The sequence below is a fragment of the Procambarus clarkii genome, chromosome 63, assembly GCF_040958095.1.
Source record: "Procambarus clarkii isolate CNS0578487 chromosome 63, FALCON_Pclarkii_2.0, whole genome shotgun sequence".
NCBI lineage: Eukaryota > Metazoa > Arthropoda > Malacostraca > Decapoda > Cambaridae > Procambarus > Procambarus clarkii.
This window is the reverse complement of record NC_091212.1, coordinates 16,390,634-16,405,257: the sequence shown is the minus strand read 5'-3', so window position 1 is coordinate 16,405,257 and position 14,624 is coordinate 16,390,634. Positions and strand designations below refer to the sequence as shown.

At 54.2% G+C, this 14,624-nt stretch overlaps 1 protein-coding gene across 1 annotated transcript in view; it reads right to left on the bottom strand.

Annotated features, from left to right (window-relative positions):
* The window catches only part of LOC123747528 (glycerophosphocholine cholinephosphodiesterase ENPP6), a 67,585-nt gene extending 57,028 nt beyond the window's left edge, over positions 1-10,557 (bottom strand). The window contains exon 1 of the mRNA XM_045729746.2: positions 10,234-10,557. The gene's annotated coding sequence lies outside the window, so the exon portion shown is untranslated. The remainder of the gene's footprint in view (positions 1-10,233) is intronic.
* Between the last annotated feature and the right edge of the window lie 4,067 nt (positions 10,558-14,624).

Here is a 14,624-nt window from a genome sequence, read left to right as displayed (position 1 = left end):
AAGATAACTGCAGAAGGCCTACTGCCCAAACAAGGCAGATACTATTTATAGCAATCAAAACTCATTCATATATAATGTGATCTACGCTTGAAACATTCATGAGGGCGGGTAGAATCAGCACCACCACCCAGAGGGTGTAGCACCATCAACACCACCCAGGGAGGTGTAGCACAATCACCCACGGGGGTGTAGCACTACCATCCAGGGGCGGCTGTAGAACCAGCACCACTACACAGCGGCGTGTAGCACCAGCACCACCAACCAGGGGGTGTAGCACCCGCTCCACCACCCAGGTGGGTGTAGCATCAGCACCTAGGGGGGTGTAGCACCCGCTCCACCACCCAGGGGGGTGTAGCACCAGCACCACCAACCAGGGGGGTGTAGCACCCGCTCCACCACCCAGGGGGGTGTAGCACCCGCTCCACCACCCAGGGGGGTGTAGCACCCGCTCCACCACCCAGGGGGGTGTAGCACCAGCACCCAGAGGGGTGTAGCACCAGCACCCAGGGGGGTGTAGCACCCGTTCCACCACCCAGGGGGGTGTAGCACCAGCACCCAGGGGGGTGTAGCACCCGCTCCACCACCCAGGGGGGGTGTAGCACCAGCACCCAGGGGGGTGTAGCACCCGCTCCACCACCCAGGGGGGTGTAGCACCAGCACCACCACCCAGGGGAGGTGTAGCACCAGCACCCAGGGGGGTGTAGCACCTGCAACACCACCCAGGGGGTGTACCACCAGCACCATCACCCAGGGGGGTGTAGCACTAGCACCACTTCCCAGGGGAGGTGTACAACCAGCACCACCACACAGGAGGGTGTAGCACCATCACCACCACCCAGGGCAGTGTATCACCACCACAACCCAGGTGGGAATAACACCAGCACCGCCAACCAAGAGGGTGTAACCCCAGCACCACCACCCAGGGGGAGTGTAGCACCAGCACCACCACCCAGGGGGAGTGTAGCACCATCACCACCACCCAGGGGGGTGTAGCACCAGCACCACCACCCAGGGGGGTGTAGCACCATCACCACCACCCAGGGGGGTGTAGCACCAGCACCACCACCCAGGGGAGTGTAGCACCAGCACCACCACCCAGGGGGGTGTAGCTCCAGCACCACCACCCAGGGGGGTGTAGCACCATCACCACCACCCAGGGGGAGTGTAGCACCAGCACCACCACCCAGGGGGGTGTAGCACCATCACCACCACCCAGGGGGGTGTAGCACCAGCACCACCACCCAGGGGGGTGTAGCACCAGCACCACCACCCAGGGGGGTGTAGCACCAGCACCACCACCCAGGGGGGTGTAGCACCATCACCACCACCCAGGGGGAGTGTAGCACCAGCACCACCACCCAGGGGGGTGTAGCACCATCACCACCACCCAGGGGGGTGTAGCACCATCACCACCACCCAGGGGGTGTAGCACCAGCACCACCACCCAGGGGGGTGTACCACCAGCACCACCACACAGGGGAGGTGTAGCACCAGCACCACCACCCAGGGGAGGTGTAGCACCAGCACCACCACCCAGGGGGGTGTACCACCAGCACCACCACCCAGGGGAGGTGTAGCACCTGCACCACCACCCAGGGGAGGTGTAGCACCTGCTCCACCACCCAGGGGGGTGTACCACCAGCACCACCACCCAGGGGAGGTGTAGCACCTGCACCACCACCCAGGGAGGTGTACCACCAGCACCACCACCCAGGGGGGTGTGGTACCATCACCACCACCCAGGGGAGAGTTAGGGCCATCACCACCACCCAGGGGGGTATAACACCACCACCACCACCCAGGGGGTGTAGCACCAGCACCACCACCCAGGGGGGGTATAACACCAGCACCACCACCCAGGGGGTATAGCACCAGCACCACCACCCAGGGGGGGTATAGCACCACCACCACCACCCAGGGGGTATAGCACCAGCACCACCACCCAGGGGGGGTATAACACCAGCACCACCACCCAGGGGGGTGTAGCACCAGCACCACCACCCAGGGGGGTGTAGCACCAGCACCACCACCCAGGGGGGGTATAGCACCAGCACCACCACCCAGGGGGGGGTATAACACCAGCACCACCACCCAGGGGGGTGTAGCACCAGCACCACCACCCAGGGGGGTGTAGCACCAGCACCACCACCCAGGGGGGGTATAGCACCAGCACCACCACCCAGGGGGGTGTAGCACCAGCACCACCACCCAGGGGGGGTATAGCACCAGCACCACCACCCAGGGGGGGTATAACACCAGCACCACCACCCAGGGGGGTGTAGCACCAGCACCACCACCCAGGGGGGGTATAGCACCAGCACCACCACCCAGGGGGGTGTAGCACCAGCACCCAGGGGGGGGGGTGTAGTACCAGCACCACCACCCAGGAGGGGTGTAGCACCAGCACCACCACTCAGAGAAGGTGTAGCACCAGCACCCAGAGGAGGTGCAGCACCACCTCCAGTTCAAATTGGACTCTGACGAATTTTGCTCACAAAGTGGACTCTGTTAATGGTCAGGGTAAAACTTGATTCTGATTATTTCAGGCATAAACAGAACTCTGATGAAATTTGAGCTTTAAACTGTCTCTGACTAATTTTGCTAACAAAATGGACTCTGAAGAATTTTGAGCTTAAACTAATTTTCTGTCTTAAATGCATATAAACTAAATGTCATGGCTAAGATGTCTGTTTTCCTTAACAAAACGTCTAAGGCAATATTCTCTGAAAAATTGTCTTTTTAAAAATTTGGTCATAAACATATAAACTTCTATGATTATTTGAAACTCTGAAATATTTTCTTAAAACTGAACTCTGAAAAATTTGAATTTTCCCCATAAGAACTGTTAACAAACTTCTATGAAATTATTTTCCTCATATGAACTCTTAAAATGAACATATTCTCAGAAAATAGTCTTTTTGAAAAATCCACGGTTTTGAAAACTGGTAAAATATGTCCTGCAACTCCTGGGTAATATCGGCCAACATTGGAGGAGGAATAATATTCTGTGATTCAAAGTCTGCTCTTCAAGCAATCGAAAACTTCTCTTGGAAGATCGACAGCAAGAACCTCATACTGCCAATTATAAATGACCTAATTCATGCACAGAGTAAAGGGTCTCGAATCTCCTTTGTATGGATAACTTCAAACATAAATATAACCCATCATAATGAGACAGACATTGCAGCCAAATTAGCGTGTAACAAGTCTGAAGTTGAATTAGATCTAGGTATCCCCATCTCTGCTCTCAAAACTGTATTGGTCCAATCATTCAGATCTGATAGGAAAGAACTTAGTGACTCCCAACGACCTGAAAGTACTTGTATAAAAAGCTATGATTTGTTCAGATCTGAAACCTACATCTATGGACAGCACAAAACGTCCACTAGACTGTGCGACACAGTGGTTGCAAGGATCAGGTTGGGTTACCGTTAACTGTGGCAGGTGGCTGCAGGTGACGGGTCTTCCAATCCTGAGCACTCCAGTTGCAAACTCTGGGTCCAGTTGGACTCTGTTAATTTTCGGGGTAAAACTTGACTCTGATTATTTCAGGGATGAACTGGACTCTGAATATTTTTGGCACAAAGTGGACTCTGGCGAATTTTTGGTATAAACTGGACTCTGATGAAAATTGGTTTGAAAATGGACTCTGTCTAATTTCACAGATTACAGGTCTCTGATTATTTTCTGGAACAACAGGACTCTGTTAATTTTCAGGGTAAAACTCGACTCTGAAGAATTTGCTAACAAAGTGGACTCTGACGAATTTTGAGCTGAAACTGGTTTGACTAATTTTCGGTCTTAAATGCATATAAAACTAAATGTCATGGCTAAGATGGCTGTTTTCCTTAACAAAACGTCTAAGACAATATTCTCTGAAAATGGTCTTTTTACAAAATTCGGTCATAAACATATAAATAAATTTCTATGATTATTTGAAACTGAAATATTTTCTTAAAACTGAACTCAGAAAAAATTTGAATTCCCCCCCCCCCCCATAAGAACGGTTAACAAACTTTTAAAATCTCAGAAATTATTTTCCTTATAAGAATTCCTTAACTCCAAATCTGTGACTGGCCAAATTCACCCGGAACACCTGAAGACACAAACACGATATTTCCAAATCTACCTGAAAACCCTGTGCCATAAACACGATATTTCCGATGTTGAAAACAGGCAAAATATGTCCGTAGAGTTTACCTGGAAATGCTGTGTCTTAAAGGGGATTTTTTCCTGAATTTTTCTTTAAGATTTTCCTACTTATTTTCATCATAAGAACTTTTAACAAACTTCTAAAATCTCAGAAATTATTTTCCTCATAAGAATTCCTTAATTTCAAATCACTGACTGCCCAAATTCGCCTGAAAATCCCCGGCTCATAAACACGATATTTCTAAATTTACCTGAAAACCCCCACGCCATAAACACGATATTTTCCCACCGACAAAATATCATCTGTGCGGCTTACTCCCAACTACTCCCAAGGGTATAGGACCACCACCCAGGGGGGGTGTAGCACCAGCACTATCACCCAGGGGAGGTTTAGCATCACCACCACTACCCAGGGGAGGTGTAGCACCACCACCACCACCCAGGGGGTGTAGTACCATCACCACCACCCAGGGGAGGTGTAGCTCTAGCATTACCATCCAGGTTAGTGTAGCACCAGCACCTCCACCCATAGGAGGTGTAGCACCCGCACTACCACCCATAGGAGGTGTAGCACCCGCACCACCACCCAGGGGAGGTGTAGCACCAGCACCACCACCCAGGGGGAGTGTAGCACCAGCACCACCATCTCATAATTTTGCCCATGCTGTTTGCAGATGCTACGGTTCGGCCGTATCGGCAAGTGGCGGATTCTTGTTTTCATCCATTATTGGCCTTGTTGGTCCTTTAGTGGTTTTGGCGGGGTTCCTACCAGCCGGTGTCTCTGCTCGCCTGGGTTGTTTCTTTCCCAGCTTTCTGGGTTCCTGGTTCCCTGGCGGACATTCCTTCTGGTTCCTTGTCAGCCTTGGTTTCAGTCGCTGCTTGCTTGGTGTCCGACCCCGGGGGTTTTCCCCGGCTCCGCCTCCACCTCTTTCTAATGATCGGTCCAGTCCATAACGGGGCTGGTTCAGTCTTCTCCTCGAGTCTTCCAGTCTGGTACTTTTGACTCGGGTCTCTCACCATCTATGCGGTGATCAGGTGGCTTCGTTAATGGTGTCCCACCTGCATGCTTCGTCTCAGCAAAGGTATGGGGTTTTTCTGGCAGTCCTTCCTTTTCTTTTTCTCTCTTCGTAGGTATCCTGCAGTTTTTGTTAACGTGGTCTTGTCCTTCCCTCGTGGGGGGTTTGGGACCGACTGCTTCATGCATACTGTTGCCTTGTCTCATGTGACGCTGGCGGAGCTGCTCCGGTTTGCTTTTGATTTCAATGTTCCTTCTGCACTGTTGCGTGGGCTGTCTCGGGAATTGTATATCTCAGGCCTGATCATGCGCCACCTGCACCGTCCTGGTCTTTGAACGGTGTGCTCTAGTTTTGGTCTTCGCCTCAGTTTGTTTTGGCCCCTGCGGTTCAGGTTTGTTTTTTCCGGGGCTCTTTCTTATTCGTTTGGAGCCATCTCATTCTTTTCTGCATAAAATGAGTCTGCTGCTTTCTAGAGGGGTCCTTGGGTTGTTGATGCTTTGTTGGTCAGGCCGGAGGTGCATCATGTGTTGTGTCCGGTTGCGGCCCTCCACCGTTCTTTGCCCGCCATGGCTTCTGTGTCCTGGGATGGGCTTTTTATTGATCCGGTTTCTCCTCCTTCCCTGTTCGCGGGTACGGGTCTTTCAGGTCGTCTGCAGGGTTATTATGTCTAGTCGGCCTGCGGTCTATCCCCGTGCCAATGACATTTGTCAGTTTGTGCTGCTCTTGCTGCCGTCTTTGGTAACATGTCCTGGGCTGACATTCGGGTCAGCCCACACAAAATTCTTGTAATCACAAAGTACTTACACTAACTCATATTTATGCTCTTCTGTTAGAATCTTTCTGTGCTATGTGAGAAATCTTTGTTTTAACTACATGTCACTCACTCTCTCAAGAGTTCATATTCCACTCACTAGTCTGCAACATTGCAACGCAAAAAATAAACAAATTGGGCCAGAGCGGGCTAGTGGGAAGACCAGTTTCCGGTCTGACCTCGAGCCCTGGCTCAATTTTTAGTTATTTCGACGCACAGGTGGCCAGCCAGCAGCACAAGTGGCCGGCCAGCAGCACAGGTGGCCGGCCAGGTGCATGGGTGGCGGTACCTGCCTTCCCACCTTGCTAAAATTTAGTATAATGCCCAAGAATTGGTGGTGAAGGGTGCTTATGTGGGCGACCCGATGGCTTACCCCTCCCCTCAGGGACTTACCCCTTCAGTTGCTTACCCCCCCCCCCCTTTCAGTTGCTTACCCCTCCCCTTCAGTTGCTTACCCCCCCCCTTCAGTTGCTTACTCCTCCCCCCCTCAGTTGCTTACCTTCCCTCAGTGGCTTACCTCCCCACCTCAGTGGCTTGCCACAGGGGACAATATTCAAGAGTGGTTTTGGTTTATCGTTGAATCAATGTTGTTAACGTTGATTCGGCATTGAATTTGTATTGTTTTTGGTATTGTGCCCACTAGGACATATATAATAGTATACTTGAAACGAAAATCGCCAAAATTATTAATAAAGGCTTTACATTCAGGTGGCGATGACTAGGAATCAAATACTTTCAATAACTAGGAAGAATAAAAAACACCAGTAAATAAGTAATGTTAAAAATGTTTTTAAAAAATATGAAATGTATATAAACTATTGAATCATTAAGAAATAATAAAGATGAAGCCGCACAAAGGGAACACGTAAAAATCAATTGAGGAGCCTACCATATGCCACCCAACAACACCCAAGAAGTAATGAAAATTTGTTACTAAACTCCAGCAACTATTAAAAAACATCAGCAACTCCGTGTATGAAGATGGGCAGCTCCACTGTGGTCTCGGGTCCTGTTAAGGCCACAATGGGTCGCAACCGGCAGGAATACTGTGGGAGGTGGGGAGGGGGCAGGAATACTGCGGGAGGTGGGGAGGGGGCAGGAATACTGTGGGAGGTGGGGAGGGGGCAGGAATACTGTGGGAGGTGGGGAGGAGGAAGGAATACTGAAGGGGTGGAGAGGGGGCAGGAATACTGCGGGGGGTGGGGAGGGGGCAGGAATACTGCGGGGGGATGGGGAGGGGGCAGGAACACTGCGGGGGATGGGGAGAGGGAAGGGATTCTGTGGGGGGTGGGGAGGGGGCAGGGATACAGCGGGGGGGTGGGGAGGGGGCAGGGATACTGCGGGGGGTGGGGAGGGGGCAGGGATTCTGTGGGGGGTGGGGAGGGGGCAGGGATACTGCGGGGGGGTGGGGAGGGGGCAGGGATACTGCGGGGGGTGGGGAGGGGGCAGGGATACTTCGGGGGGTGGGGAGTGGGCAGGGATACTGCGGGGGGGTGGGGTGGGGGCAGGGATACTGCGGGGGGGGGTGGGGTGGGGGCAGGGATACTGCGGGGGGGTGGGGAGGGGGAAGGGATACTGCGGGGGGGTGGGGAGGGGGCAGGAATACTGCGGGAGGGTGGGGAGGGGGCAGGAATACTGCGGGGGGTGGGGAGGGGGCAGGGATTCTGTGGGGGGTGGGGAGGGGGCAGGGATACTGCGGGGGGGTGGGGAGGGGGCAGGGATACTGCGGGGGGGTGGGGAGGGGGAAGGGATACTGCGGGGGGGTGGGGAGGGGGCAGGAATACTGCGGGAGGGTGGGGAGGGGGCAGGAATACTGCGGGGGGTGGGGAGGGGGCAGGGATTCTGTGGGGGGTGGGGAGGGGGCAGGGATACTGCGGGGGGGTGGGGAGGGGGCAGGGATACTGCGGGGGGGTGGGGAGGGGGAAGGGATACTGCGGGGGGTGGGGAGTGGGCAGGGATACTGCGGGGGGGTGGGGAGGGGGCAGGGATACTGCGGGGGGTGGGGAGGGGGAAGGGATACTGCGGGGGGGTGGGGAGGGGGCAGGGATTCTGTGGGGGGTGGGGAGGGGGCAGGGATACTGCGGGGGGGTGGGGAGGGGGCAGGGATACTGCGGGGGGTGGGGAGGGGGCAGGGATACTTCGGGGGGTGGGGAGTGGGCAGGGATACTGCGGGGGGGTGGGGAGGGGGCAGGGATACTGCGGGGGGGTGGGGAGGGGGAAGGGATACTGCGGGGGGGTGGGGAGGGGGCAGGAATACTGCGGGAGGGTGGGGAGGGGGCAGGGATACTGCGGGGGGGTGGGGAGGGGGCAGGGATACTGCGGGGGGGGTGGGGAGGGGGAAGGGATACTGCGGGGGGTGGGGAGGGGGCAGGGATACTGCGGGGGGGTGGGGAGGGGGCAGGGATACTGCGGGGGGTGGGGAGGGGGAAGGGATACTGCGGGGGGTGGGGAGGGGGCAGGAATACTGCGGGAGGGTAGGGAGGGGGTAGGAATACTGCGGGGGTGGGGAGGGGGCAGGAATACTGCGGGGGGTGGAGAGGGGGCAGGGATACTGCGGGGGGTGGGGAGGGGGCAGGGATACTGCGGGGGGTGGGGAGGGGGCAGGAATACTGCGGGAGGGTGGGGAGGGGGCAGGAATACTGCGGGGGGGTGGGGAGGGGGCAGGGATACTGCGGGGGGTGGGGAGGGGGAAGGGATACTGCGGGGGGTGGGGAGGGGGCAGGGATACTGCGGGGGGGTGGGGAGGGGGCAGGAATACTGCGGGGGGTGGGGAGGGGGAAGGGATACTGCGGGGGGTGGGGAGAGGGCAGGGATACTGCGGGGGGTGAGGAGGGGGCAGGGATACTGCGGGGGGTGGGGAGGGGGCAGGGATACTGCGGGGGGTGGGGAGGGGGCAGGGATACTGCGGGGGGTGGGGAGGGGGCAGGGATACTGCGGGGGGTGGGGAGGGGGCAGGAATGCTGCGGGGGGAGGGGAGGGGGAAGAGATACTGCGGGGGGTGGGGAGGGGGCAGGAATACTGCGGGGGTGGGAAGGGGGCAGGAATGCTGCGGGGGGAGGGGAGGGGGAAGAGATACTGCGGGGGGTGGGGAGGGGACAGGGATACTGCAGGGGGTGGGGAGGGGGCAGGGCTACTGCGGGGGGAGGGGAGGTGGAAGGGATACTGCGGGGGGTGGGGAGGGGACAGGGATACTGCAGGGGGTGGGGAGGGGGCAGGGGTACTGCGGGGGTTGGGAGGGGGCAGGGGCACTCTCACACAACAGGTGTCGCCCCTCCTCACACAACAGGTGTGGCCCCCCCTTCACACAGCAGGAGCCCCCCCTTACTCAGCAGCAGAAGCCTCCCCCCCCCTCACACAGCAGGTGTCGCCCCCCCCCCTCACACAGCAGGTGTCGCCCCCCCCCTCACACAGCAGGGGTCGCCCCCCCCTTCACACAGCAGGGGTCACCCCCCCTCACACAGCAGGGGTCACCCCCCCTCACACAGCAGGGGTCGCCCCCCTCACACAGCAGGGGTCACCCCCCCTCACACAGCAGGGGTCACCCCCCCTCACACAGCAGGGGTCACCCCCCCTCACACAGCAGGGGTCACCCCCCTCACACAGCAGGTGTCGCCTCCCCCCTCACACAGCAGGGGTCGCCCCCCCTTCACACAGCAGGGGGCGCCCCCCTCACACAGCAGGGGCGCCCCCCTCACACAGCAGGGGTCGCCCCCCTCACACAGCAGGGGTCGCCCCCCCTCACACAGCAGGGGTCGCCCCCCTCACACAGCAGGGGTCGCCCCCCCCCCTCACACAGCAGGGGTCGCCCCCCCTCATACAGTAGGGCCCCCCTCACACAGCAGGGGTCGCCCCCCCCCCCCTCACACAGCAGGGGTCGGCCCCCCCCCTCACACAGCAGGGGTCGCCCCCCCCCCTCACACAGTAGGGCCCCCCTCACACAGCAGGGGTCGCCCCCCCCCTCACACAGCAGGGGGTCGCCCCCCCCCCTCACACAGCAGGGGTCGCCCCCCCCCCTCACACAGCAGGGGTTGCCCCCCCCCCCCCCCCGTCACAGTATGTGTCGTGCACCTCGGAAACAAATTACAAAATGCAAACCAAAACCATAACGTAATCTATTACATTCTTTATGCACTTTATTCTTAACTCTAAATTATATACATTGGTACATTTGTTTACAATACTATGAAGCAGGAGGACATATAATTTTACACTTAAACATCTATGACAAACATAATTATTTTGGCTGAACACTACCGTGAGAGTAGCGACGGTGCGGACCAGGAGCAGGCCGAGTAGCGACGGTATGGACCGGGAGGAGGCCGAATTGCAATGTTGTGGGCTGGGAGGAGGACGAGGAGCAACGGTGTGGGCCAGGAGGCCGAGGAGGAACGGTATGGGCCAGGAGGAGGCCGAGGAGCGACGGTATGGGCCAGGAGGAGGCCGAGGAGCGACGGTATGGGCCAGGAGGAGGCCGAGGAGCGACGGTATGGACCGGGAGGAGGCCGAGTAGCGACGTTGTGAGCTGGGAGGAGGCCGAGGAGTTGTGGTGGTGGTCGACCCGCACTGGTTACAGCGCCGCCTCCGGCCCTGTAGGCAGTGGACTGGCCACTTGAGCACCCATGTTCTCGTACTGCATCAGCATATCACTTGTACGTCAAACACGAAGTGTATATTTGAAGTTTTTACTGATTAATAAACGTTTAAAAAACCTCCTATAGTTATCCGATAATTGTAAATACAATAACAACATTCTTACATATTTATTAATTAGGCAGCAATTGGAACAGCTAGCAAACTGCGGTAAGGAAAAAGTACGAGATTTTACTTTTGTCAATTTATTGAAGTTGCCCCCTGCCCATCATATGCGGGCGCAGGCCCAAACCCGCCGTGTGAGGGCAGGGGCACATACCCACCATGTGCGGGCAGGGGCCCAAACCCGCCGAGTGACGGCAGGGTCCCATACCCACCATGTGCGGGCAGGGGCCCAAACCCGCCGTGTAAGGGCAGGCGTCCATATCCACCGTGTGAGGGCAGCGACCCAAACCCATCGTGTTAGAGCAGGAGGCCCATACCCATCATGTGCGGGCAGGGGCCCAAACCCACCGTGTAAAGGCAGAGCCCAAACCCCACAGTGTGAGGGCAGGGGTCCAAACCCACCGTGTGAGGACAGGGGCCCAGACCCACCGTGTGAGGGCAGGGGCCCATACCCACTGTCTAAGGGCAGGGGCCCAAACCCACAGTGTGAGGGCAGGGGTCCAAACCCACCGTGTGAGGGCAGGGGCCCATACCCACTGTCTAAGGGCAGGGGCCCAAACCCACAGTGTGAGGGCAGGGGCCCAAACCCACAATGTGAGGGCAGGCGCCAATACCCAACGTGTGAGGGCAGGGGGCCCAATCCCACCGTGAGATGGCAGGGGCCAAATCCCACCGTGAGATGGCAGGGGCCCAAACCCATCGTGTGAGGGCAAGAGGGCCCATACCCAACGTGTGAGGGCAGGGGGCAATACCCAACTTGTGAGGGCAAGGGCCCATCCCCACCCTGTAAGGGCAGGGAGCCATCCCCAAAGTGTGAGGGCAGCGGCCCAATCCCACCGTGTGAGTGCAGGGGGGCCATACCCAACATGTGAGGGCAGGGGCCCATACCCACCGTGTGCGGGCAGGGGGCCCATTCCCACCGTGTCAGGGCAGGGGCCCATACCCAAAGCGTGAGGGCAGCGACCCATTCCCACAATGTGAGTGCAGGGGGGCCATACCCAACGTGTGAGGACAGAGGCCCATACCCACCGTGTGAAAGCAGGGGTCCATACCCACCGTGTGAGGGCAGGGGGGTCCATACCCACCGTGTGAGGGAAGGGGCCCAAACCTACCAAGTGAGGGCATTGGGCCAAACCCACCGTGTGAGGACAGGGGCCCATACCCACCGTGTGAGGGCAGGGGCCCAAACCCACCGTGTGAGAGCAGGGGCCCCATACCCACCATGTGAATGCAGGGGCCCAAACCCACAGTGTGAGGGCAGGGGTCCAAACCCACAGTGTGAGGGCATGGGCCCATACCCAACATGTTCGGGCAGGGGCCCAAACCCACCGTGTGTAGGCAGGCGCCCATACCCAACGTGTGAGGGCAGGGGCCCATACCCAACATGTGAGGGCAGGGGCCCAATCCCACCGTGAGATGGCAGTGGACCCCAAACCCACCGTGTGAGGGCAGGGGGGCCCATTCCCCCCGTGTGAGGGCAGGGGCCCATACCCACCGTGTGAGGGCAGGGGGCCATACCCAACGTGTGAGGGCAGCGGCCCATTCCCACCGTGTGAGTGCAGGGGGCCATAGCCAACGTGTGAGGGCAGGGGCCCATACCCACCGTGTGAGGGCAGGGGCCAATACCACCGTGTGAGGGCAGTGGCCAAAACCAACCGTGATAAATAATCAAAGGATTATTGTTATATATAGGCATTTACTCGTTTGAAGGGTTAATTTCTCAAATGGCCATTTTTGCATTTCAAGGGTTATTTGTTAAAGTTCATCAAGTTGCTCATAGGTTGTATTTATTTTGTTTGTTATAATTGTTCTTATTCTTCCCCCCTTAACCTAACCTCTTTAATCTTAGTGTATTCATTATGTTGGTTGAACTTTAACAAATAACCCTTGAATTGCAAAAATGACCATTTGAGAAATTAACCCTTGAAACGAGTAAATGCCTATATATAACAATAATCCTTTGAAATGCTTAAATACCCAATCTTTAACATATAGCACTTGAAATGCATAAATGACCATTTGAGAAAAATAACAATGGAAAAAAATGAATATGAGACATTGATTGACGAAACACAAAAGACAAGCAGGAATATTTATGTAAGTTAGGTTACATAAGTTTATGTAAGTTAGGTTATGTAATTTACGTTAAGTTAGGTTAATTTAAGTAATTTAAGTTAAATTAGGATAGATTAAGTTAGGATAGGTTAAGTTAGGATAGGATAAGTTAGGTTAGGTTAGGTTAAATAAGTTAGGTTAGGTTAGGATAAGTTAGGTTAGGTTACGATAGGTTAGGTTAGGTTAAGTTAGGTTAGGTTAAGTTAGGATAGGTTAGGTTAAGTTAGGTAAGGTTATGAAAGTTAGGTTAGGTTAAGATAGGTTAGGTAAGTTAGGGTAGGTAAGCTAGGTTAGGTAAGTTAGGTTAGGTTAGGCAAGTTAGGTTAGGTTAGGATAGGTTCGGTATGTTAGGTAAGGTAAGTTAGGATAGGTTAGGTTAGTTAGGTTAGGTTAAGATAGGTTAGGTAAGTTAGGTAATGTAAGTTAGGTTAGGTTAGGTAAAGTAAGTTAGGATAGGTAAGGTAAGGTAAGTTAGGTTAGGTAAGGTAAATTAGGATAGGTTAGGTAAGTTAGGTTAAGTTATGTTAGGTTAGGTTATGCAATTAAGTTAGGTTAGGTTAGGTTAGTTAGGATAGGTAAGTTAGGTTAGGTTAGTTAGGATAGGTAAGTTAGGTTAGGTTAAGTTAGGTTATGTTAGGTTAGTTAAGTTAGGATAGCTAAGTTAGGTTTGGTTAGTTAGGTTAGGTTATGTAAGCTCGGTTAGGTAAGTTAGGTTAGGTAAGTTAAGTTAGGCTAGCTTAGTTAAGTTAGGATAGGTAGGTTAGGTTAGGTTAGGTTAAGTTAGGTTAGAGTTAGTTAGGTTAGGTTATGTAAGCTAGGTTAGGTTTAGGAACGCTATGTTAGGTAAGTAACATTGGGTGGGGAGGATAGGTTAGGTAGGCTTAAGCAGTGTTGTACAGAGAACAGTTTAATAGGTAAAGCGTCTAAGAATATATATTTTAACAGAAGTGCAAATTTGATAGGAAAAGCTGAACTAGTTACATTTTGGAGAGAATTTTTTATGCCTGAAGATGGCTTAGAGAACAACATTGATGTCTTAAAGTATAACTTGTTGGAAGGAGAGTTTCTTTGATGAACGAATGTGTCTTAGAGAACAACTTTTGATGAACGAAGGTGAGTTAGAGACCACCTTTGATGACTCTGAGAATGACTTTGATGAACGAAGATATCTCATAGAAAAACTTTAATAGCTCTGGGAATAACTTTTATGACTTAGAGAATAACTTTGATGAATGAAAGTGACTTAGAAATTACCTTTGATGACTGAGAATAACTTTTGATGACACTGAGAATGACTTTGATGTCTTAGAGAAAAACTTTGATGACTTAGAGAATGACTATGTTGAACGAAAGTGAGTTAGAGATTACCTTTAATGACTCTGAGATTAACTTTGATGAACGAAAGTGTCTTAGAGAACCACTTTTGATGAACGAAGGTGAGTTAGAGATTGCCTTTGATGACTCTGAGATTAACTTTGATGAACGAAAGGTGAGTTAGAGATTACCTTTGATGACACTGAAATAACTTTTGCTAGCTCTGAGAACAACTTTGATTACTCTGAGAATACCTTTGACGACTCTGAGATTAACTTTGATGACTTAGAGATTAACTTTGAGGACATGAGAGTACCTTTTGATGACTCTGAGAATGATTTTGATGTCTTAGAGAACAACTTTGATGACTTAGAGAATGACTAAGATGAACGAACGTGAGTTAGAGATTACCTCTGATGACTCTGACAATATCTTTGATGACTTGGAGAAAGACTTTTGAG